The 26,817-nt window shown below is 40.8% G+C and overlaps 1 protein-coding gene across 6 annotated transcripts in view; it reads right to left on the reverse strand.

Annotated features, from left to right (window-relative positions):
- Positions 1–26,817, reverse strand: part of cobll1b (cordon-bleu WH2 repeat protein-like 1b) — a 152,047-nt gene that overhangs the window by 43,293 nt on the left and 81,937 nt on the right. Inside the window, exon 1 of one of the 6 annotated variants that reach the window (XM_020529657.2) lies at positions 26,121–26,221. The exons of the other annotated variants lie outside the window; for them this stretch is intronic. The gene's annotated coding sequence lies outside the window, so the exon portion shown is untranslated. Of the gene's footprint in view, positions 1–26,120; positions 26,222–26,817 lie in introns of those variants that run through there. 6 annotated transcript variants of the gene reach the window in all.

A 26,817-nucleotide genomic window follows, 5' to 3' on the forward strand; every position in this document is an offset into this window, starting at 1 on the left:
CAGAGGCAAATTCCCTTCTGTGTTTACTGCTGATAAGCTTACGAGTGAGCCTACCAGCGAGGGCAGGAAACAAGCGGTGTCCGATTGAAGAAGCAGATATTCGCAGAATCTTCCACCGGTACTTTCTGCATTTGGAAGCTATCACTGAGTGGATAGGACCCCTTGGCGAGCCATATTATGACATGTGGGCTATTTGATAAACAAGTCTGTCTACAAAATACAACTTACTCTTGATAATTTTATAGCAATAAGTAAAATAGTTGATGGGACCGGACCTTAAAAAAAAGAAACAGACTAAACCTCATGGTGAATGATATTTAAAAATCCAAATTGATTTTATTTTCCATTATATTTAAGATAAAAACATTAAAAATATCAACAATATTATTCCAGCATATAGGTCTTACAAGATTAGTTCATGTGAAGAAATTAGCTACTTATTATGCAATGGGTTTTATAATTTATAAGTAAAAATGGATTTGAGTATATATTCCCAAACAGATTAGACACTGCTAGGTTAATAAAATCTTGTTTAAATTTCACATCAAACTTAGCAAAATAAACAATTTGAGTATTAGAACACAATGTACGCATGGTCAAGCCAGTTCACAATGCTGTAGGAGCTGCTGCTCATGACAATTTAGCTGCCACCATCCTCTTTAAATACAGGAACCTACCAGGGCCTGCTTTGTCTAGTGTGATAGAGAAAAGCACTTCTTGGTCTAAATAGAATAATTCCTTGTAGTTAAAAGTCAAATTTATTACATGTTATCATCTCGTTAAAGGATGCATTAATAAAGTAGACATACTGTTAGAGATTTTGAGCAGGACCAGATGTCAGTTTGCACTCCTTTTAAATCCTACAATGTTCTGCCACATGTCTATATGTCATTAGCAAAGAGTGTGGCGTTTATAGCATTCCTCAGTACTAACACTTACAGACCCATATATAACAATCTGTATCTCAAAAGTTGAGCAAACAACATGTGGTCTTTTTCCTGAACAATAAACCTTTTTATACCTTACACTAAAAGCAAACACTTGTGCAGATACAAATCAAAAATGCTGAAACTCCTCAGTAGATCAGATAGCAACTGTGGAGAGAGAACTGCAGAGAAGTAACCCATCTATGGCATGGTGGCTCAGTGGTTAGCACTGCTGCCTCACAGCACCAAGGACCCTGGATTCGATTCCAGCCTCAGGTGATTGAATGTGTGGAGTGTGCATATTTTCCATGTCTCTGTGTGGGTTTCCTCTGGGTGCTCTGGTTTCCTCCAACAGTCCAAAAACGTGCGGGTTAGGTGGACTAGCAATGCTAAATTACCCATAGTGTCCAGGGATATGTAGGCTAGGTAGATTAACCATGGGAAATGCAGGGTTACAGGGGTTGGGCAGGGGGGAGGTTCTCTGGGTATGGTGCTCTTCAGAGGGTCAATGTGGACTTGATAGGCTGAATGGTCTGCTTCCTCATCTGTATAGATTCTATGATTTAGGGCATCTTCCTAACATTTGAATGATGTGGGCAATGGTAGGTTAGTTGGTAAGATCATGAGATTCACGTGGAAGCAGTCCCAGAGCAGCAACAGCGCGGGGATGGCAGTCCTGGAACAGCCAAGAGCTGGTACGGAGTGGACTGGAGGCCTGGAGCAGAGCAGAGACAGTTGTTGGACTGGGGTCTGGCACAGGCAGTCAGGCCACATGTGGAGGCCCCTGTGCTGAGTTGCTGCAATGTAATGTTTATTTAATTTTTTTTATCTGACTGTAATATCAATCTTTGACTATGTCTTATTTCTAATTTATTCTTTAAACACTGTAAAGTAATGCAACTACTTTTCTTTGTATTCCTCTTTTGTATCTATAGATTTGTACCTAAATACTTGTACCTAAGATAGAAACATTGTAAAACTTTTCACCATGCCCCTATACTTCCGTACTCGAGTACATGTGACAATAAAGGATATTCTATTCTATTCTTGACATTGAGAATAAAGGTCATATTTTCCATCCAAGATTTAATGGCAAGACAAGGACCTCAGAATAAAGTGATGAGAGGCCTATTTGCACATGTTAACTTTAATGATTACCTAATCTTGCCTTGTTTGTATGTAGTTTGCCATTTTATCAGACAGTGCAGAGAAACTAGACGATGACAATTCCAGACACAAAAATTCCAGACACAAGCTTCAGTTTGATGCTTGCTCCCCGCAAGCCTTCATCTTAGGCAGCAGTTCCCAACATGTCAGTCCTTGGCTGGCTCCTTCATCCACAGACAACATGCACCAACCTCACTCACATCACCATGGCACATTTCCAAATCACTTGGAATACAACAATACCGCACTTTGGAGAACACAGACACCTTTCCTCGCAATGCTGCTGCCAGGCCACTTTGTAGGAAAAGGATATCCGACATACCACAACAGAGCGAATCCCAGGGCTCCTCATTTGCGCTTAGCACTTGCTCACTTTGCACCTGTTTGGATGGTCACATCATCTCTCCCTGTCTTGCCTTTTTATGTCTCATTCAGTCCCGACAGTACTTCTGTCTTGCGTTGTCTTTTAAACACAGATATAAAACCAGGCAGCTTGTCATGTTTGTCAGCCCTGATCAGTGAAGGGATGGACATGTTGCTGTATGAGCTACGCCAATGTTGCATAATCATAGAATCCCTACAGTGGGGAAACAGGCCCTTTGGTCTATCAAGTCCACACCAAACCCCACAGCATTCCACCCAGACCCATCCCCCTATAACCCACCTAATCTACACCTCCCTGAACACTATGGGCAATTTAGCATGGCCAATCCACCTAACCTACACATCTTTGGACTGTGGGAGGAAACCGGAGCACCCGGAGGAAACCCACGCAGACACGGGGAAAATGTGCAAACTCCTCACAGACAGTCGCCCGAGGCTGGAATCGAACGTGGGTCGATTGAGGCTGTGGGGCAGCAGTGCTAACCACTGAGCCACCATGCCGCCCCAACTGCTTACACAGTGACAATAATACATGGGCTACAAACCAACTCCAGCCATAGTGTTGTATAGCATGGAAACAGACCCTTTGTTCTATCCAGTCCATGTCAACCATATTCCCAACTAAATTAGTCCCACCTGCCTACATTTGGCTCATATCCTTCCAACTATTTCCTATTCATGTACATATCCAAATGTCTTTTAAATGTTTTAACTGTAACTGCATCCACCAGCACCTCTGACAGTTCAATCCACAAATAAACCATACTGTGTAAAAAAGCTGCCCCTCATTTCCTTTTTTAAAAACTTCCTCCTCTCATCTTAAAAATATGTCCCCTAGTATTAAACTCCCCCTACCTTAGGGAAAAGACCCTTGTCATTCAACTTATCTATGCCCCTCATGATTGTATAAATCTCAATAAGGTCACCCCTCGACCTCCTACATTCCAGTGAAAGAAAGTCCAGCCTATTTTTAATAACTCAAACCTTCCATTCCCCACAACCTTTTCTGCACCCTCTCCAGTTTAATAATATCCTTCCTATAACAGGGCAAATCAGAACTGCACACAGTACTCCAGAAAAGGCTTCACAAATGTCTTGTACAACCTCAACATGGTGTCTGAAGCTCTGTAAACGGGAACAGACCTCAGTTGGGTCCTCGGTCCAGGCAGCAGCAAGTACTCGCATCACTGCGAGCACAAGACAATGTGAGTGTGACACCACAGGCATGAGATGATCAGCAGAGAATTATGTGCACTAACTTGAAGGTAATGGAGAGAAATCCTGCACAAAACTCAATAAAACTGACACAGATGATATTTTATAAAATTCAGCCTATCAACTGTTTCTCTCTTCATATATACTGTTTGAACTGCTGAACACAGAGTTTTTATTTCAGATTTCAAGAGCTGCAATAAGTTAATTTGGTTGCACCTCTTGATCTCTGAAAAGAGACCATCTAGTTGGCTGCATCAACTGTCATTCCCTCCTTTTCTCTTACTCCCAAAGGCCCATGTTTACATGAAACAGGATCTGCTTTCACATGTCACCTGATTTTAACTGACTCTGCATTGCTGTTGCTCTGTTGGGAGTGCATTATCAGGTGACGTTTCCACTTTAAAGCCAGCAAAATCAAATCTGTTCTTTTTTGGTTCATTCCAGTATTTCCAAGTTTGTGAGAGTGAGGAACCTGCGCAAGTGCACATTAGGTCTGTTTCAATAACACAGAAACAAAGTTGTACCTGGAGGACTTGTACCTGGGTCACTTAAAAGGATCAAAGACATCAAAGTGAATGCAAGCCAGCTGTTGTGCAGCTTGAATGGAACAGATTCTTCAATAATAATAGAAAGGGCAGAGGTTAGAAATAAGTATAAAGGATATTGGAAAACGCCAGCCCCTTGTGCGGGTATGCAAAACATCTTTTAAGTCGAAATCTTTCAAAAGATTCCTCAAATAACTCTGATATTAAAAATGCTACATTTCAGTTGTGAATTTCAACAAATTGTAGGCACAAAAGCTAATGGGTTTTAAAAAGAAAAGATTTAATTACATCTGAACAATCAAAAGTGATAAACAGTAGACCAAGCATGACCCAGACAGTAGTGATTCATAACATCACACAATACATCCTATGTTAGAAAAGAAACTATTTCTTACATTTTATTATCTAATGTATATCTTTGTATGCCCTCAAGTTGTTGTTAACTATCTTATGGCATTAGTAATTGAACATTGAGGTAGACATTGTTAACATGGACTTCAGCAAAGCGCTCAACGAGGTTCAGCTTTGTAGATTGATTAGTAAGTTTAGATCACATCAGATCCAGTGGGAGCTAAACAACTGGATACAAGATAAGCTCAAAGATAGGAGACAGAGGGTGGTGGCAAGAGGGTTGCTTTTCAAAATGGAGGCCTGTGACCAGCAGTACGCCACAATGATCAGTGCTAGGTCTATTGCTTTTCGTAATTTATATAAATCATTTTAATCTGAATCCAGGAGGCATTGTTAGTAAGTTTGCAGATGACACTAAAATAAGTGGTGTAATGGACAGTGAAGAAGATTATCTCAGAGTACAATGGGACCTTGATATGATGGGCCAAATGAGCTGGGGATTGACAGATGGAGTTTCCTTTAGATAAATGTGAGGTGTTGCATTTTGATAAGGCAAACCAGGGCAGAACTTATACAGTTAATGGTAGGGCCCTGGTGAATGTTTTCAAACAGAGGCCGAGGGGTGCAGGTGCATAGTTCTTTGAAATTGGAGTCACAGGCAGATACGGTAGTGAAGGCAGTGTTTGGTATGCTTGCCTTCATTGGTCAGAACATTGAGTATAGTAGTTGAGGCATTTTTTTTTGTTTGTATATGATATTGCTGAGGGTACTTTTAGAACATGGCATACAATTCTGGTCACCTTTCTGTAGGAAGGATCTGTTAAACTTGAGGGGGTGCAGAAATTTACAATGATGTTGCCAACTGGAGAGTTTGAGTTATAGGCCGAGGCTGAAGAGGCTAGGTATTTTTTTTCCCCTGGATTGTCAGATCTTGACGTGATCTTATAGAGGTTTATAAGATCGTGAGGGACATGGACGGGGTGAATAGCCAAGGTCTTTTTCCTAGGGTGTGGGAGTCCAATCTAGAGTGCATAGGTTTAAGGTGAGAGGGGTAAGTTTTTAAAAGACCTGAGGGGTAATGTTTTCATGCAGAGAGTGAGGCATATATTGAAATAACTGCCAAAGGAAGTGGTGGAAGTGGGTAAAATTTACAATATTTAAAAGGCATCTGGATGGGTAGATGAATAGGAAGGGTTTAGAGAGATACGAGCTAAATGCTGGGAAATGGGACTAGGTCAGATTTGGGATACCTGGTTGGTTCGGACAAATGGGACCAAAGGGTCTGTTTTTGTGCTGTGTGATTCTGTTTAGAATAGGTATGGCACAGAAGGCTTCCATTCAGCCCACGGTGTCAATGTTGGCTCCCTGCAAGAGCAATTTAGAGTCATAGAGTTAGAGTCCCTTACACCACTCGCTGTCCTTTCCCTGCAGCTCTGCAAATAATTTCCCTTCAGATGCTTATCAAAATCCCATTTTAAAGCCATGATTCAACCTCCAACTACCATGCTCTCAGGCAGTACATCACAGATTGTACTCACATATTGCATAAAAAAAGCTTTCCCTCAATTTAATTTAATGTAATGAAATTTAAAAATACTTCAACATAGAATGGCCAAATACTCTATTTATATAACAATTCTGAAATTTCCACTGAAGCTTAAAATGAGAGAGAGGAGAAACTTTTATTTATTTTGTCTACCTTAAATGTTCAAGTGGTTTATGAAAGAATACTGGGAGTAAAGGTCTTTCATTGAAAATGAGTATTTCTATGTATTCCTCAAATCCTCATCTTAGGTGCTTCCTGCTTGTCCCTGTTGCATGCAGGTGACAGCGGGGAGGGTGGGTTTGGTCCAAATTCCTGTTTTCTTGATCTGTATTCCAGGAAAAGTATCTGTCCCAAAGTGGCATTCAGAGCTGCTTTATGGCAGGAAGCAAATCGTAGGGTTGTTAAATCAGCTAATTCTTTTGTATTCTACTCTCCTCTTTTGTTTTGCAGCAGGGTTTTTGACGTTGAAGACCTCTCAATTTTGTGCATGTGCAGTTGTTGGCTTCACTACTCTAGCAACTGTTGAAAGTACAATGGCTGCAGCTGCACAAGATCACACTCCCACACAGTGGCAGACTCCCAACAGAAGGTGTACACAGTGATGGGAATCTGACCTGAAAATTACAGCTGCCATGACCCAGGAAATGGGCAGGCTAAGGGTCAGTCAGCCAGAAGGTCCCCCATATCATTCCAAGAGGAATGCTGATGAAAGTTCCGCCACTGATCTCAAAATACAGTTTAAAAATTTTTCCATTATGTCTTCTCTAAACTTACAAGATCCTTTAAAAAATAGAACATAATTTTTTGTAATGAGACATTGCAATGTTCCTCCTTCTCCAATTGCAAATCAACCAGCCCTAAGCCCCCAACTCCATTGGCCGTATCTACATCTATTCAACTCCCATTCACATAATGTTGTTATAACACTTGGAACATGCTATATTTGCAGTGAATCAATCTTCTGGGAAGCAGCCTTTTATTTGGCCGTCTCTGCGTTCACCAATAAATACAGGCTTGTAGGCAGGCTCTTAATGGTGGGAATCCAATCAAGGGGTCAGCAGGTCAAGAGACATGGTAAACCCACAGGGAGAGATGGCTGCTGCTGAGCCAAGTTGGTAACTCAAGGTCCCCTCAACATGAAGGTCCTTCATTAGTCCATAAATAAGTCACAAATTAACTAGGATTGGAGCAGTACATCGAGGAGGAGGAGAGAGGAAACCCGTGGATGATTGACCTCAGCAATTTCTGCCTTTCACAAACAAAACCCTTTCTTCGTGATTCTGATGGCTTCCAGTCTAATAAAAGGAGGAAGCCTCCAAGGAGATGATGGCCATGCATGTGATGGAAAATCACTGCCTCAGCAGCAAATGCCATCAACACTATAGAAACTGTGTCTAGTTCAGGCCTAAACTGTCATAAATGGCTGCGTGCCTCCATGAAGACAGTGTAGGAGATGCACTTCCCTGGTGGCAGGACTGAGTTAGTGCATTGTCTTATGTCCCCAAACCTCCCGGTCACCTTCCTGACTCCAATGGAGGGGCTTCCTTCCCTAAAATTACATTTATGGAATATTCTGCACTTGCCTAGATGGCTACAGCTCCAATAACACTCAAGAATCTCAACACCATCCTGAACTAAGCAGTCTATTTGATTGTAACTCCATCCACCAGCTTAGCATTCACTCCTGTCAGCACTGGAGCACAGATTGTAGACTCGCTCGCTGAGCCGGTGTGTTTGATCGCAGACGTTTCGTCACCCTGCTAGGTAACATCGTCAGTGCGTCTCCGGTGAAGCGTCGGTGTCTGTCCCACTTATTATTTACATACCTCGGTTTGCTGGGGTGGTTAGTATCACTTCTGGTTCTGTTCTTCAGCGATTTGTATATCGGGTCCAGTTCAATATGTTTGTTGATGGAGTTCCGGTTGGAATGCCAGGCCTCCAGGAATTCCCTGGCATGTCTCTGTTTGACTTGTGCTATTGTGGATGCGTTGTCAATGATGCCCACAATCGCCTCCACTAATACGAGTGGGAAATTGTGAGCCAAAAAAAAACTTTATACTCCAATGCAACTGACCAAGAATGGACAACCACACTGGAACAAGCCATCAGCCTACAACAACAAAACAGCAGAACAAAGAAAAGAATAGCCTTACAAGAATAACTATCCAAACTCACCCACAACAATGACACAGACAACACAGAAATATGGATCAAGAACATCTCAGACCAACCACTCACAGACACTAAAAAGACCATCCTATTATGTGGACTGAATTATAACTACAGAGATGCCAAAAAAAAAACTGACTTCCTAGCTGCACTGAAGTCAACATTAAAGAGTAACAGACTCACAGAAGAAGTACAACAGACCATCAGACAGACAACAGTCCCAACACTGAACAGAAAAGGTGAGTGGAACACATTCCACACAGAGGAGAAAAAAGCCTTGAAAACACTCAAGAAAGACTGAAACATCGTAATCTTACCAGCGGACAAAGGACGCATTACAGTAATCTTTAATAGGGCCCAATTCATCGAGAAAGCTAATGCACTACTACCAAAAGATGGTGATAGACCCAGCACCACAGTTAGAGAACCGGATTAAGACAACCCTGAAGAAATGACACAACTCAGGGTACATCAGCAAGACAGACTACCAAAAAATGAAGCCAGAGAGATCCAACATACCGCAATTCTATGGTCTCCTAAGGTACACAAGCCAGCAGTCCCCCTCAGACACATTGTCTCACTACCAGGCACACCAACATATAGACTAGCCAAAGAAATACAACAGACACTGAAATACTTAGTGGGCAAAACCACCCACTCCTTCCACTCGTCCCAAGAATTCCTCAACATCATCAAGGACACCAGAATAGAAGAAGGTGAGATAATGATATTCTTCAGCGTAACAGCACTATTTACATCCATAAATATCGACATAGCCAAAGAGACAATTGCCACACTGCTAGATGAATTAGGAAGGCAGGCAGCTTATGACACCACAGCGTCAACAAGGACAGCACCCTGAAATGGCTGGATCTGTGCCTAACAACACACTTTAACTTAAACAACCGTATATTCAAACACATCAACAGGACACCAATGGGATCCCTAATATCAGTGCTGATTGCAGAAGTGGTAATGCAAAGGGTAGAACGGATAGCATTCCCCACTATACAACCCAATCCTCTGGGTCCACTATGTAGATGACACCTTCATGATTATCAAAGGCACAAGATTAAAAGAAACCCACCGACACATAAACAACATCCTCATCGGAATAAAATTCACAAAAGAAGAGAACAATAACCGACTACCCTTCCTAGACGTAATGGTAGAACATAGGAACAACAGGGAACTCCAGACTAGTGTATACAGAAAGACCACACATCTGGACCAGATACTTAATTACATCAGCAACCACCCCAACACCCATAAATGGAGCTGCATCAGGACATTATTCAAACGAGCCACAACACACTGCAGCAACCTGGAATTGCGCAAAGCAGAACAAGAGCACTTGTACAGAGTTTTTAAAAGGAATGGATACCCAAAAAGCACAATTCACCATTACCTCCGCAACAGTCCACAACAAGGCCAGATACACTAGTCACCCTACCGTACATCAGAGACATATCAGAGATGACCACAAGATTACTCGGATCCCTAGGTATCAGGGTAGCCCACAGACCAACAACCACCCTGTGACAGCTCCTGTTGAACGAAAAGGATCCCATACCCATAACCAATAAAACTAATGTAATATACAAAATACCATGCAAGGACTGTGAGAAACATTACATAGGCCAAACTGGAAGAAAACTGACAGGAAGGATACATGAAGACCGACTAGCCACCAAGAGACATGACAAATTCTCACTGGCCTCAATACACATGGACAAAGAAGGACACAAATTCGACTGGGACAACACATCCGTAATAACACAAGCCAAACAGAGACATGCCAGGGAATTTCTGGAGGCCTGGCATTCCAATCGGAACTCCATCAACAAACACATTGAACTGGACCCAATATACAAACCACTGAAAAACAGAACCGGAAGTGATGCCAACCACCCCAGCAAACCGAGGCATGTAAATAACAAGCAGGGCAGAACACCAACATATCACCGGTGGCGCACTATAATGTTACCTGGCAGGGTGATGGTACGTCTGCAATCAAACACACACCGGCTCGGCGAGCAAGTTTACAACCTCGTCCACAAGCCGAGCTACAAATCTTCTCAAAAACTTTAAACTGGAGGAGCACAGTAGCAGAAGTGTGTACCATCTACAAAAGGCATTACAATAACTCACCAAGGTTCCCTCCACAGCACCATCCAAACACACAACCTCTACCACCTAGAGGTACACGTGAAGCAGATGCATAGAAACAACATCACCAACAAGTTACCCTCTAAGTTATACAGCATCCTGACTTGGAAATATCTTGCAGTTCATTCACCCGTCACTGGGTTAAATTCCTGGAACTCCTAGATTAACAGCATTCTGGGTGTATCTGCACACAAAGACTGCAGTGGTTCAAGAAGGCAGCTCTCTCCACCACCTTTTCCAGAGTAATACAGGATGGATATTATTCACTGGTACTTAGAACTCAGGAAAAATGTTTAAAATGTTTAATAATTGGAGAATGGTGCATCCAATTTCATTCTGTGCTATATTTATTTGATTTTATTTCCTTCCCAGAAGGTAACACTAAACAGTGGAATGCAATTAAATCATGTGATAGGCAAATGACAGTACCTGAAATTTTTACTGTTGCAGAAAGTGTTGGGATTTGTATCACTACAACTGCACATAGGCTATGAATTTCACAGGTTAGTTTATGCTAACTGAAACTCAATTACATGGGAAAATTTATAGTCTAGGTCCCGAACAAAACTAACTGTAACAGAAGAAAAGGAGACCTAGCGTTCACAAATAAATGCAATAGATCATGAACTCAACGTTAGACTAGAAGCAGCAACTTCACAATGATAGATGTCAATCAAATATCTCAGTCCTTACAGAAGAGAGTGACACACTGTAGAAATTAACTTTCCCTGCAGCAAGGGATGCTGATTCTGTTCTTTTGATTTAATTATCAATAAAAAAAATAGAATTATTATTTGTGGCAATACATTTATCCCCCAACCCTCTGTCTGAATTACGGTGTTGATTGCAACTTTTGGAGAAAATAAACAAGTCTGGAGTGGGAAACATTAAGATCTGAATAATTGCTGTCATTTTGGGACAGGCAAATTAACAGAATAAATCAGGCATGAAGACATCACACATGACCAAAACAATGCTACAACAGCAATACCTCTTTCCAAAACATGAGAAAGAAATCCCTGTCGACTATTTTTAAGTATAATTTCACTCCTTACCAAACTTCTTTCCAATAATAATTAATACACACCACCATGTACTGAAGACTAAACTAGGCATTACCTACAATTTCACCATAAAGACACCATTCACAAAGTCATATCTCTGTTGCCTTCCAAGTCACTTACATTCAACTTTAGTATTTTCCAGAATTTTTAAAAAGGTTTCCCTAATGACTCAGCAGAATCCAGATTCAATTCCTCGTCTGTATTGAGCCGGTAATCCGAACAGGAGGAGGCAAAAGGGATGCCAGAACTAACTGACAGGGAATGAAACAACGTGAAAGGGAGAGGGGAAGAGTAAGCAAAGAAACACAGTATTCTCTGGCTAGACGTCAGGTGACAGAGCTCAGCTATGCTGTTCCCAGCAACTGAACAGCTACCTACAAATCACTTGAGGCTTATGGACAATTGGCAGAGAAACAGGGGTCACACATCAGGCAATACGGAAAGAGGATTGACAAGGGCAATAATAAGATAATCACAGCTTAAAGTATATAATAAAGGATTTCAATACAACTGCTAATGTTGTCAAATGTGTTCAAAATACAAAGCTGCAAAGTCAGATCATAGAAGTTTACTTCTTAAATGGTTCCATTTCAAGCATTTCATACAATGTTACAGATTTGTTCTTAGATCTAATATTTCAATAAAAAATCCCACAAGAACTCAAATTTCCATTTACTGAATTTTTCTAGTGATCATAACCTTATACAAAATCATAACCTTTCTGTAAATAAATGCGCAAAGCTTACAGCAATTTATTAACTGTTTAACAAAAAAAATCCCATTTATGAAATAGTTGGTAGACCCTCAGTCTGAATTCCTGGAATCAACCAGTTAATTTCCTGAGTCACTAGTATGATGAACGTTACTGTATAAAGCAGCCTGGAACTTATCCCTCTGATCATGATTACTATTTTCAAATAAAAATGATGCTTGGGGACACAACACATCTTCAAAACAGAATGTGGAATGTTTGCAGTACTTACAGATATATATTGTTAAATACTCAAGCTAAGATTATCATCTTGTGACTTTTCCCCCCCTACTACAATGTTTTCCACCAAATATTGAGCATGTGACCTTAACCAAATGCCCAACATGTGGCCTGTGGAATGTAGGCACAGAACAGAATGCATATTCATAATCATAGCTATTAGTGCAGATCTTTCTGCACATATACAAAACAAAGACAGCTTTATGTATTCCTTTAAATGCTGGGCCATGAAAGTACTGCAAATTACAGGAGTTATACTAAGGAACATTGCCTTCAACACATGTATTGACCTAGTCATGACATTGGATTTCTTTTTTTCATTTTAGCAGCACACTGTTTAAATGTACAAAACTCACTGAGAACTGCAAAATAATTCCATCTGAATGGAGAATAACAAATGCTTAAAGTTATCAAAGTCACAAATTAACTTTCAAATCAGATTATTGCAGTGACATTTAAAACAGGGGAACCATTTTGGAAACATGTTGATTCATTGACTTCATCATCAGGAACAGTGAGATACAGTACTAGCAAGGCTGTAAGCAATGTTGTTCTCATCTATAAACTATATATATATTTTAGAATTGATTAACTGGAAGCAGGCAACAATAAGAACAAAAAGCTGAAATTGTCATGATTACTAAAGGATTTTAACTTGATGGAATGAACCAAAAGATTTGTAGGTCATGTACATTAATCTGCAAACTAAATTAGATGTTAATCATAATTTGAGCATTACTCCTTTATAGAGAAAATGGGAAATTGTTACTTTAATTCAAGAATGCAGTGTTTTTGATAATGTAAGCTAACTGACCTATTGTATTCTGACATTAGAAATATCTGATCATTGTTGTTATCTACTAACATAGCACACTAATGAATCAGCTATTTAAAAGCTTAATTCCATAAAGCTGGTTTGTCTTAAGCAAGTATATAAAAACTAAATTTAATTCTGTTCAATTTGACCGCATTAACAAATTTGTACTGAACATAAACTTCATGCTGAAAAGGTTGTTCTGCTAATAAATTTAACATTTTGTACTGTGACCTTTATACCTGCACCTCTCTTCCAAATTTAGGAAAAAAATAAGCTTTGTACTAAATTGCAAAATTACAACATCTTTTCCCACTAATCACCACACCCTTTCCACTGGGAAAAGAGAATCGGCTTTTGAAAACAATCCCCAAACAAAAGAGGAATTAAACCACACAAACAATGCAACTCCCAAATCTAACTAATAATTCTTTCCCTCTTGGCACCAGATCAAGCAGGAATTAAGTAGTTATTCATAATTTGTACTAAAATAGAAACTGCCATTTTACTGCAATATACATTTTCAAGATAGTTGTTTATTCTCAAGTTATAGCCTCCTCCTAAGCCCTGCACTAATACCAGCCAAAAGGCAGTCAAGCCTCACACAGTACAATTTCCTTTCCTTACTGGAAGTGATTGCACTCCATCCAACAGCAATGGAGATTTGCAATGTGTCATGTTGAAAGTCTTTAGGAGCAAATCTGCATTTTGGCTGAGCTCTGTAGTGCAGGATTTTGGGCAATTAGCTCATATAATTATATAATAACAACAACAAATGCAAAAATCGAAGAATATTAAACTAGCTTTTTTTAAAGTTTGAGCCAACACGTGATGAAATCATCAACAATTTAAATATTTATAAACATGGAGAATTGCTGCTCCAGGTCAACATAGACAGGGTCAACACAGAATTATGAGGTGGTGACGGTCCAGTGGTATTATCAATAGACTGTCAATCCAGAGACCCATGTAATGTTTTGGGGACCAAATCCTGCCATGGCAGATAATGGATAAAATCTTGAATGAAGAGTCTGATGATGACCATTGACAATTGACAGGTTTTGTTTTTCTGATTTCTATCTAGTTCACTAACATCTTTTAGGGAAGGAAGCTGCTGTCCCTACCTGATCTGGCCTCCATGGGATTCCAGACTTCATGCCACAAATGAATTTTTTTTAAAAAAAAGAGAATAACTGATTCATTCTATGACAGGATCCAATTCCAACTTTACAAGGATGACAATGTAGGTCACAACATTGTCCGAAACTTTCCAAAGTGCATTTGCTGATGTAGCTGGTAGTCAATTACCATAACGAAATGAGTTGTTAAAGAATTGCATATTCAGAGTTTGATTCAATTAAATAATGGTAAAGCTGTTCCAGCTACAAAAAAAAATTTGCACACTCATCTGCTAAATGTAACTTTTTCAAGCAGAGGGTGGTACATGTATTGAACAAGCTGTCAGAGGATGTGATGGAGGCTGGTATAATTACAACATTTAAACAGGCTTCCGGATGGGTACATGAATAAGAAGGGTTTGAAGGGATATGGGCCAAATGCTCGCAAAGTGGCAACATACTCCAGTTTTATGCACAAGCGTACTTTAAGACAGTCATGGGTGGAGGAAGGGCAACAATACAGTATTTTGCAAGATGCAGTGGTCATTTCAATGACTTATTTTTTTAAAAAGTTGGGAGTTTCATTTTGTTCGATTCCACAACAAGGCAACAACAGAACTGAACTGGTGGAATACTATTTCAAGTTAGAAACAGATCATTTAGGAATGAAGTCAGGAAACATTTCCCTAACACAAAGGGTAGTGAACATTTAGAATTCTTGCACCTAAGACCGTGGATGTTGGGTCAATTGGTCTTTTTAAAACGGAGATTGACAACTTGCCTTCATTGGTCAGAACATTGAGTACAGGAGTTGAGATGTCAAGTTGTGGCTGTACAAAACATTAGGTGAGGCCAGTTTTAGAATACAGCATACAATTCTGGTCTCCCTCCTATAGAAAAGATGTTGTTAATCTTGAGAGGATATACAAGGATGTTGCTGGAACTCCATAGTTTTGAGTTATAGGGAGAGGCTGAATAGGCTGGAGCCGTTTTTCTCTACAGCATTGGAGGCTGAAGTGAGGGGCACGCGTAGGATGAATAACCAAGATCATTTTCCTGGGTGGGGGTGAAGAGTCGAGTCTACAGCTACAGGGTATAGGTTTAAGATGAGAGGGGAAAGATTTAAAAAGGACCTGATGGATAACTTTTTCACGTGGAGGGTGGTGCATATATGGAATGAGCTGGCACAATTACAACATTTTAAAGGCATCTAGATGGGTATATGAACAGGAAGGGTTTTCAGGGATGTGGGCCAAATGCTCGTAAACTGGACTAAGTCAGATCGGGATATCTGATTGGTGTGGATGAGTTGGACCAAAGGATCTGTTTCCGTGCTGTTTAACTGTCCACTCGATCGCTGTTAAATATGGGTATCAAGAAATATGGATGAAGGTGGAAAAATGGAGTTGAGGCAGAGGCTTGCACGATCTAATTGAATGATACAGCCGACTCAAAGTGGCGATTTCTTTTTAAATTCACTCGGAAATTGGCATCTCCAGCTGGGCCAGCATTTATTGCCCATCCCAGAGGGCAGTTCAGAGTCAACCACACTGCTGTGGATCTGGAGTCACATGTGGGCCAGACCAGGTAAGGATGATTAATGTCCTTTAGGGAAGGAAATCTGTGAGCCAGATAGGTTTTCTCCAACAATCGACAATGGTTTCATGGCTATCATTAGACCCTTAATTCCAGATTCTTTATTGAATTCAAATTCCATCATCTGCCAGGGTGGGATCTGAACCCAAATCACCAGAATATTAGCTGAGTTTCTGGATTAACAGTCTAGTAATAATACCACTAATCCATTGCCTCCTCCACGATCTTAGAGCAGGCTGGAATGACTAGCAGAGTAAGGTGCTCCAGCCGGAGCCTTTCTGCTCACAGTTCCTTTCCTTTTCTCCCCTCTTTGCTGCAGTTTTTCTTTCCCTCCCCACAGTTTATAACTTTTTAAATTACCCAACATGGAGAATGGAGGCGAATCCAAGACGCGGGAGATGAGTCGTAGCTGGAGCTTGGAGTGGGAGCAGATTGAGCGTGGGCCAAGTCCGACTCCCGGAAGCGAGTCACGGGCCAGAGCCTAGAGTGGGAGCAGAATGAGCGAGGGCTGAGTCCTGGAAGTGAGTTGCAGGCCAGAGAGAGAGCAGAGCAAACCAAGGCTGGCCGGGGGGCACGAGTCCTGAAGGCGAGTCCAGGACAGAGGCCAGCGCATGAAGGCAGCAAGACCTCGTGTTCTGAAGCTCGGCATGCACGGACTCAGTGGAGAAGGACAATAACGTGAGTATTTTTAAAGATACTTTTTATTATCATTCTGGACTTTATAAACTCTGTATTCCCATGCTAGTCTTCTTCTAACTATTTCAATTCTGTGACAACACTTAAAGTATCTGTACCTCGGTACCCTGAACCTAAGATGGCACCAGAGGCAAAATTACAAAATTTTCACTGCACTCATTTGAGCGCACGTGACAATAAAGGCTATTCTAATTTGATTCTAGCTCCTACATATGGTTGTATATTCCTAATATGAACTAACTCAACTTTCTAGGAGAAAGCACCAATTTCTGAATGCACTTTATCGTACCACATGAATAAACAATTCTTCGCATGAACATTCAAGTTGATAGACGTTGCGGTGCTGCCTTCATCTTCAGGAATTCTAAAGTCACTTATGGAAAGTGTTGTCCCAAACATTCAAATAAAGGATTCATCCTTGAAATTTTAATTGCACCACATGGAGAGACATGGGAACTCTTCCAAACTCAAACTACCATGCTTCATTTAATATTAAAATAAAATTAACTTTGAAAAAGAATCAATAGATGTTTTGGAAGAAGATTACTACAAAACTGATCTTTTGTTGAATCATCTTGTTAAAATGAAGTTCAGTCTCAATTCCCTGCATTATATTAAAACAAAATTGCTACAATTCAAAAAAAAATAATGTCTTTGGACTAATTTTGGTTAAAACTATTTTCCTAGTTCTATTGCTATAGAAATTCATTATTAAAGCTAACAATATAGCTCAATTTTCTAACATTTCCTGAAGAAATAATCAACCTCATTAGAGTTTTCATTTTTTACAGTTCAATAAAATGATTTTCTTTTCTCTCCACCTTAAAACATGCCAATTGTTCTCTTGTCAAATACACTGTGGCCACCTACATATTGCACGACAAAATGTATGCCACTACTCTGACACACTCTACAATTTCATGTTATTTCACTGTAACCACAGAATTGAGATTTTTATCACTTACAACAAAATGCAACACAACAGAAAACCTGAATCAAGTTTAATTTGACTTTCCAAGTGGACTATGTAGAGTCGACAAAGTATCGCGAAATCCAAAACCACTCTCAATCTCACATTTTTGAAAAAGATACTCAATCTCTATCTTAATTGATACAATTCCAAATGAAAAGAAAATAAAAGAGAAACGGAGAACTAGTACTCTCTTCAAAAAAATTATTACAATATGTCGACTTAAAAGATACGGTAGAAAAACCGTTCTCATTACCAGGACTGTTGCTTTATTCCTCAGCCCTAATTTTACAAAAGCTCACTTGCTGTTAATTAAAACTTGAGTTTCAGTTGTAAAATCAGTATGTTTCCAAATAAGAAACCAACATTTACCAAAGGAGCATTTGGCAGGAGGTTGTTTATGGGATCATTGCTCTGAGAGAGAAGCCAACAGGGAGGCTGCAGCTTGGCTCCAGTCACCCAAGCCATCTTCTACTTCACAAGGACGTCTAAGATGGTCTATGTCTGCAGGGACACTATGTCAAGAGCTCCGGACAAGGGGGAGAAGAACGTACTGAATACTACCCTTATACACTCCCCTCCACTGACACCCTCATCCGCTTAGCCAAACTCGTCCTCACCCTCAACAACTTCTCTTTCAATTCCTCCCACTTCCTACAGACAAAGGGGGTGGCCATGGGTACCCGCATGGGCCCAAGCTATGCCTGCCTCTTTGTAGGATACGTGGAACAATCCCTCTTCCAAAGCTACACTGGCCCTATCCCCCACCTCTTCCTCCGTTACATTGATGACTGTATCGGCGCCGCCTCGTGCTCCCACGAGGAGCTCGGACAGTTCATCCACTTCACTAACACCTTCCACCCCAACCTTAAGTTCACTTGGACCATCTCTGATACCTCTCTCTCCATCTCTAGCATCCACCTTGAAACCGATATCCATTTCAAACCTACTGACTCCCACAACTACCTAGAATACACCTCCTCTCACCCACGTTCCTGCAAAAAAGGCCATCCCCTATTCCCAATTCCTTCACCTCCGCCGCATCTGCTCCTGAGATGAGGCATTCCACTCCTGGACATCCCAGATGTCCTCTTTTTTCAAGGACCGCAACTTCCCCTCCACAGTGGTCGAAAATGCCCTCGACCATGCCTCCCGCAACTCATCCCTCACACCCCCTCCCTGCAATAACAACCAAAACAGAATCATCCTCATCCTCACGTACCACCCCACCAACCTCCGAATCCAATGCATCATCCTCCGACATTTCCGCCATCTGCAATCTGACCCCACTACCAAAGACATTTTTCCCTCCCCACCCTTACCTGCTTTCCGGAGGGACCACTCTCTCCGTGACTCCCTTGTCCGCTCCACACTCCCCTCCAGCCCCACCACACCTGGCACTTTTCCCTGCAACCGAAGCAAGTGCTACACCTGCCCCTACCCCTCCCCACTCACCCCCATCCCAGGCCCCAAGAAGACCTTCCACATCAAACAGATGTTCACCTGCACATCTGCTAATGTGGTATACTGTGTCCGCTGTTCCCGTTGTGGCCTCCTCTACATCAGGGAAACCAAGCGGAGGCTTGGGGACCACTTAGCGGAACACCTACGCTCAGTTCGCAACAAACAGCTACACCTCCCAGTCGCAAACCATTTCAACTCCCCCTCCCACTCCTCGGATGACATGTCCATCCTGGGCCTCCTACATTGCCACAATGACGCCACCCGAAAGCTGCAGGAACAGCATCTCATATTTCGCTTGGGAACCCTGCAGCCCAAGGGTATCAATGTGGACTTCACAAGCTTCAAAATCTCCCCTCCCCCGACCGCATCCCAAAACCAGCCCAGCTTGTCCCCGCCTCCCTAACCATTCCTCCCACCTCAAGCCCCACCCCCATCTCCTACTCACTAACCTCATCCCGCCTCCTTGACCTGTCCGTCCTCCCTGGACCGACCTATCCCCTCCCTAACTCCCCACCTACACTCATCTTTACTGGCTCCAACCCCACCTCTTTGACCTGTCTGTCTCCTCTCCACCTATCTTCTCCTTTATCCATCTGCTATCCACCTCCCCCTCTCTCCCTATTTATTTCAGAATCCCCTTCCCCTCCCCCATTTCTGAAGCAGGGTCTCGACCCAAAACTTCAGCTTTCCTGCTCCTCTGATGCTGCTTGGCCTGCTGTGTTCATCCAGCTCTACACCTTGTTATCTCAGATTCTCTAGCATCGGCAGTTCCTACTATCTTTAAAACTAACTGGTCGATCGCCTTAATGTTTCACTGCGTTTACTCAATGATCAGTACTGCAGGCCGGACAGATTCAAAACTAAGTCTCTGTCAGTTCAGCCCATCTCAACTCAGGTAACAATATTAATGATTTAGACGAAGGAACGAAATACAATATCTCCAAGTTTGCAGACAGCACAAAGCTGGGGGAAGATGAATGATAAGAAGGATGCAGAGGTGCTAGAGTGTGATTAGCATAAGTTGAATAAGTAGGCACATGCAGGAAAGATGAAATCTTGTGTGGATAAATGTGATAAACTTTAATAGCAAAACACAGGAAGGCAGCTTTTTAAACTGCATGGTAGTAGTTTGAGAAAGGGGCAGGGTGCAATCGGACCCGAGTGTCCTTGTACACCAGTCATTGAGACTAAGCATGCAGTTACAACAGGTGGTGGAGAAATCAAATGGTATGCCAGACTTTATACAGAGAGTACAGGAGAAGGGATGTCCTGTTGCAGTTGTGTAGGGGCTTGGTGAGACCACACCTGGAGAACTTTGTGCAGTTTTGGTTTCCCTATCTGAGGAATGATGTTCTGGCTATAAACAAAACGCAAAGAAGGTTTACCAGACTGATTCCTTGGATGGCAGTACACAAATATAAAGAGAAACCAGATTTGTTAGGCCTATAATCACTGAAGTTTAGAAGAATTAAGGGATCTCATAGAAACCTATGAAATTCTAACAGGAAGAGATATAGTAAATGTAGAAAGGATGTTTCTGATGACCAGGGAGTCCAGAATCAGGGTTCACAGTCTAAGGACAAGGGATAGGCCCTTTAACACAGACGAGGAGAAATCTTTTCACCAGGACAGAGATGAGCCTGTAGAATTTTCTGGAACAGAATGCAGTTGAGGCCAATACACAATGTTTTCAAGGAGTTAGATTTAGGTCTTAGGGCTCAAGATATCAAAGGGCATGGGGAGAAAGCAAGAACAGGGTTCTGAGTTGGAAATTCAGCCATGATCGAACTGAATGGTGGTGCAGGCTTGAAGGGTCAAACTGCCTACTCCTGTTTTCCATCTTTTTTATGTTAATAGGGGTTCTAGAATAAACGTCAGTGGCCTTGACCTCAGGGAAGTGAGAAATAAAAGTCACTTCCACTATTGCTTTCAATGACCGCACTGCTGGAACTGCATATGATCGAATCATAGAATCCCTACAGTGTGGAAACAGGCCCTTCAGCCCAACAAGTCCACACTGACCCTCAGAGCATCCCCCCACAACCCACCTATTCTGCACATCCCTGAACACTATGGACAATTTAGTATGGCCAATCCACCTAACCTGCACATCTTTGGACTGTGGGAGGAAACTGGAGCACCCAGAGGAAACCCACACAGACACGGGGAGAATGTGCAAACTCCACACAGACAGTCGCCCAAGGGTGGAATTGAACCCGGGTCCCTGGCGCTGTGAGGCAGCAGTACTAACCACTGAGCCACCGTGCTGTCCTGATATATCTGACTCTCTAGTGACGATGAGGTGAGGGTCATGATAATCCCCGTCATCACATTTCGTGGTGAAACTCAGCATCAAAATGTAAATTTAACTAAGGTGAAGGTACTAGAGTGGTACTAATGTATATGAAGTGGAGATCAGTAAGGAGCCATTACACCGGGGGAAAAGGGAAGATTTGCACAAGAATATCATGGTGAAAGAAATGCAAGTCTTTACTGTTACAAATGATTACTAAGAGGTCGTCGTGTCTAATTAAACAAAAAGCTCCAATGTCCTTTTGGCAAATAAATCATTGATTTCATGTAAAAAGTTACATTTTGAAAAAGGGCAAGGAAATGTATGTACATGATGCTGTAAAACGTCATCAACATTTGTAAATTATAATCCATTACATGTTGCCAGTAAATAGCAATTAAGATCATTCTCAGATGCAAGTTACATCTTGGTGACAAACTAAGTTTTATAAACTAACTAACACTAGTGTAGAAAAACAAGGAAATTCAAATTTCAGGGCATTTAATTGTTCCACAGGTTGCATGAAGTTATCAAATGTGTCAAGAAATGCAAGATTTTCTGAATGCCTAATATGATTAGAAATAAAGTATTTAAATGGAAACAATGGAGATCATTTTAAGCATTCCTACCATGCTACAACCTAGCAAACAATGTCCCAAAATTTGCTGATGATACAAAATTACAATGACACATTGACAGTTTAAGAGTACAGGCATAAACTTCAGCAGATTAATTTCGACATTGGAAACTATGAGTTAATCTACTTTGGATCTGATAAGTATAGAACAGGGTACTTTCTTGAAACAGTGAAGTCCAAAGAGATTTGGGGATCAGCTACATAGATTAAAATATCAAGGCTGGTTACTAAAAATCAAAAAGGTGAATGAAATGCCAGTCTTTAAATTTAAGGGGCAAGAATACAAGTTGAGGTCATGCTATACAATACCCTAATTAGATTATAACTGGTGTGCTGACAACATCCTTAGGAAGAATATATTGGCCTTGGAGGGAACGCACAGCATGTTTACTTAGCATTGATACCTGGATTTCAAGGGTTAAATTATGAGGAGAGATTGCGCAGATTAAAGCCTTCCCAAAAAGCTTGAAGGATGAGGGATGATTAGAGGAAACTACTTGTGATGGTTGAAGAGTTCAGAATTAGAGTGCAAAGTCTAAAAATCAGTCAGCTTTTTCAAGACAGGAATTAAGAAACACTTCATAACGAAAGCAATGGTTGAAGTTTGGAACTTTCCAAATGGCAACTGCCATTCAATTAATTGCTCATTTTAAATCTGAAATTGACAGATTTCTGTTGATCAAAGACACAAGGCATGTACAAATAGGCACATGAAGATAGATTAGAAGATTTGTAACTGAATTTTTAACACTTTGCATTTGTTCTTCACATTTTGGGAATCATGTGAATTTCACAGTTGCAAGTTCAGTTTCCCAGGACATGGCCCACATGAAAGGAAGTTGACAGAATGAAGAATTAAAAATCACTTGTCGTTCAGGAGGTAATGTTCTTCACTCTACCCTTAGGAGCATCTTCTGTCGAAACACTCCCAAAATGTGTGTCACAACTAAAGCATGTCCCAGGCAACCCCCGATCTTCTGTAATTGCTATGGACCAATGGTTTCTGACAACGGCTTTCTACAGCAGGTTTAGTTGCCAGCTCTTCAATTAGTCTGGCTCTCATATGGAAACAGTGTAACACATTTTTATTGAGGTCTTGCCATTAAATTTTACAGGATCTCAAAATTCACGGTATTTAGGGGTTTCCCAACCACTGGTATGTTTTCCTGCATCAAAATTGGGGCCAAATGGTAAGCGGCTATAAGAGATAATACTAGATTTGACTTTTATCCATCACTCATCAAAACTCTAGTATGTAGGATTTGCCAGCTCTCCATGTATTCGGGTGTAACTTAACAAACTGCAGAGACATGGAACAACGTCAGCCTGCCACCAAGCCAATTTTCTCTTGTTGTTTCTTGAGAAACTGATTGCAAAATCTTGGTGTTTTGTTATTTCCAAGGGCTTACGAGCCCTTGCTATAACTTGAAAAATAATTCAAACACTGAAAAGGCAGGAGATTGTATGCATGAAAATACCTGTTAGTAAACTCCATGGTAATTTTCATATGCTTGTATGAAAAATTAAGAAGAGAAAAAAATCTATCAATCAAATTAAATCAAATGACTCAGACAAAAATATCACAAATCTTTTAAACTTATTGATTCCATGCTTCGATAATGTCTCACAGCTGGCATGCAATGTCCAGGTTAGTTGCACAATAATGGCAATTAAATATTAACGTACAAATTAACTTTCAAAGACAAACAAGCCAATGATCTGTGACTATAATACCATGTAATTAGTATGGTTGTCTCAGTATGTAAAATAATTTATAGATAACAGTCCCTGGGAGGGACCAACAATGACGGCAGGTATTTATACAGCAATTTTAACATATTAAAAAAGGCCCCAACGTGCTTCATGGGAGAATTTTATTTTAAAAAAAGAGCCACGCAAGAGAAGTTGATCATTTTTAAAATGAACTATTGCTTGTAAAATAGCCATAGTAGGTCAGCAAGTTCAAAGGTCATGGGTGAATAAGGCTTGGTGCAAGCCAGGCCATACACAGAGTTTTGAGTCACCTAGGTTTATAGAAGATACAGCATGGGAAGTTAACCATGAGTGTGTGTTTGAATAGTCAAATTTAAAAGTAACAAAGGCATGGATGAGAGTTTCAACAGCAAATGAGCTGACACAGAGAAGTATGATATCCCATAGTGTAAAGTCTACTTCACATCTGAACAAATAAACCTCTGTCAGGTGTACCATCTGGTCTCAACAGAAGTGTGAAGGGAAGAAGAGTATAATTTTAACTCTTTCAAAACATCTGTCTGATATCTTTCCTTTTATCTGTAATCTCATTAGTTACAAACTTCTGCTCCTTGTTCCCATCTGTCACAGATGATGCTTAAAACATTCACTGATTCAGAAAACCTGGTCTTTTTATTTTCGAACCTGCTCTATATGAATCGTCACCATTACCGCCTGTGGAAAAAATGCTTTAAAAACAAACTACACCTGCCTGCAGGGACCAGCAGCTGAAGTGTCAGTCAGATCCAATAGTCTCTTGGGGGAAAAAGGCACGTCGATAATGCAAATACTTTGCTAAATAAGAATACTGTACCACACCCAACAGAAAGAAAACTATTTACAAAAAAAGCTTAAGATAGCTATTTTTATTAATTTCAGTCTGAGCACTTAATTTAACCATTTCCTAAATTAAAGGGAAGTAATGTTAAACATTCCAATTCCAATAAACACAACATGGCAAACCTAAATGATTCATTGATCTGTATACTGAAAAGTGATAAATGAAAGGCAGGCCTGCTCAAAAGCTAATCACTCAATTGGCACTTATAAAAGGCAATACCAATATTTTCAGGAAAATATGATTCGCAGTGTAGCAACGACTGTAAAGGTTTATAAATAGCTGCTTTTCTGAAGTTATCCATGCTTAATTCTGAAAGGATTGCAGAAGGTTGGATTGCAGGTGCAACAGATAATTAAGAAGGCAAATGGAATTTTGTCCTTCATTGCTAGAGGGATGGAGTTTAAAAGCAGGAAGGTTTTGTTGCAGCTGTACAAGGTGCTGGTGAGGCCACGCCTGGAGTACTGTTGTGCAGTTTTGTTCTCCTTACCTGAGAAAGGATGTACTGGCACTGGAGGGGGTGCAGAGGAGATTCACTAGATTGTTTCCAGAATTGAGAGGGTTGGCTTATGAGGAGACACTGAGTAGACTGGGATTATGTTCATTGGAATTTAGAAGAATGAGGGGGAATCTTATAGAAACATATAAAATTATGAAGGGAATAGATAAGATAGAAGCAGGGGCGTTGCTTCCACTGGCACGTAAAACTAGAACAAGAGGGCATAGCCTCAAATTTAGCAGGAACAGATTAAGGACTGAGTTGAGGAGGAACTTCTTTACTTGAAGGGTTCCAAAGCTGTGGGATTCCCTGCCCAGTGAAGTTATTGAGGCTTCCTCATTGAATGTTTTTAAAGCTAAGATAGATAATTTTTTGAACAGTAAAGGAATTAAGGGTTATGGTGAGAGGGTGGGTAAGTGGAGCCGAGGCCACGAAAAGATCAATCGTGATCTTAGTGAATAGCGGAGCAGGCTCGAAGGACCAGATGGTCTACTCCTGCTCCTGGTTCTTATGAAGCCAAAAACGCTTGAATAAGGGATCCTTTTTCGTTCTTTTCAATATCCCACCCTGCTATGTTGCACCGAAAAAGCCTGGAATAAAATTCACATGCATGGTTAAGACTCTTCATGATAACTTCATTCAGGCACACAGGGACTGCACGAACTGTTGTTTTTACTCTGTGGATTTGTAATGTACTAAATAATATGTTGTTCTCTGCATTTAGCCAAACTGTGATAGCCTACACATGGACGATTGCTTAGAAAACTATTACTGACTAGTTCAACAATTCTAATTTATAACATGCATAATAGTGGAAATTGTTTTAATTATTTTTACAAAAATGAACAGAATGAGGTGAGCAGTAACCAAACATCCAAATATCAGTTACTTTTTAAACAAAAAAAGAAGGGTTTACCTTTACGCTACCTCACTTCTCAACGAGTTTTTCTTTTGTTTAACGCTTTCGAAGTTTTCTTGCTGTTCAGTGGTTAAGAGGAAATGATTTCTTGTTCAACATACTCGGCTGACCTATCTTATAACCCCTCCCTAAACGTGACGTCAAGTTAAGCTGACAGGGTGTTTCCTCTTCACCAGTTCTCTTGACAGGCACTGTTTAGTTAAGGTACATATGACAACCCATGCATGATTAATATCTGCCTTAACCAATTAAGGATCACCAACAATCAGCCTATTCTAACACTATTCTAATAGCTGAAAAGCCTTTGGTTTCTTAAAATGTGTTGTTGGCAGCTAATAGAAAAATACACAGAACGTGCTTAAAAATAAAGCACTGCCTCAGTGGGAGGGAGCAAAGCTGGCACTGCACTGTAAAGTCATTATCCGCTTAAAGACAAACCAATATTAACAACTAGGACCCATTACAAAATGATTGGCAGACTGGTCAGTCAGTAGTGCGAGCAACAGGATGACTGCTAACCTGTTGTTTCTGGTTTCCGTTGGGAGACCCTAAGGCAGCATATTCAAAAGATTTCAAAAAAAAAAAACTGGGGCAGCACAGTGGCTCAGTGGTTAGCACTGCTGCCTCACAGCACCAGGGTCCTGGGTTTGATTCCAACCTTGGGTGTGCACATCCTCCCCGTGTCTACGTGGGA

This window comes from Rhincodon typus, chromosome 7, assembly GCF_021869965.1.
Source record: "Rhincodon typus isolate 14 chromosome 7, sRhiTyp1.1, whole genome shotgun sequence".
Lineage (NCBI taxonomy): Eukaryota > Metazoa > Chordata > Chondrichthyes > Orectolobiformes > Rhincodontidae > Rhincodon > Rhincodon typus.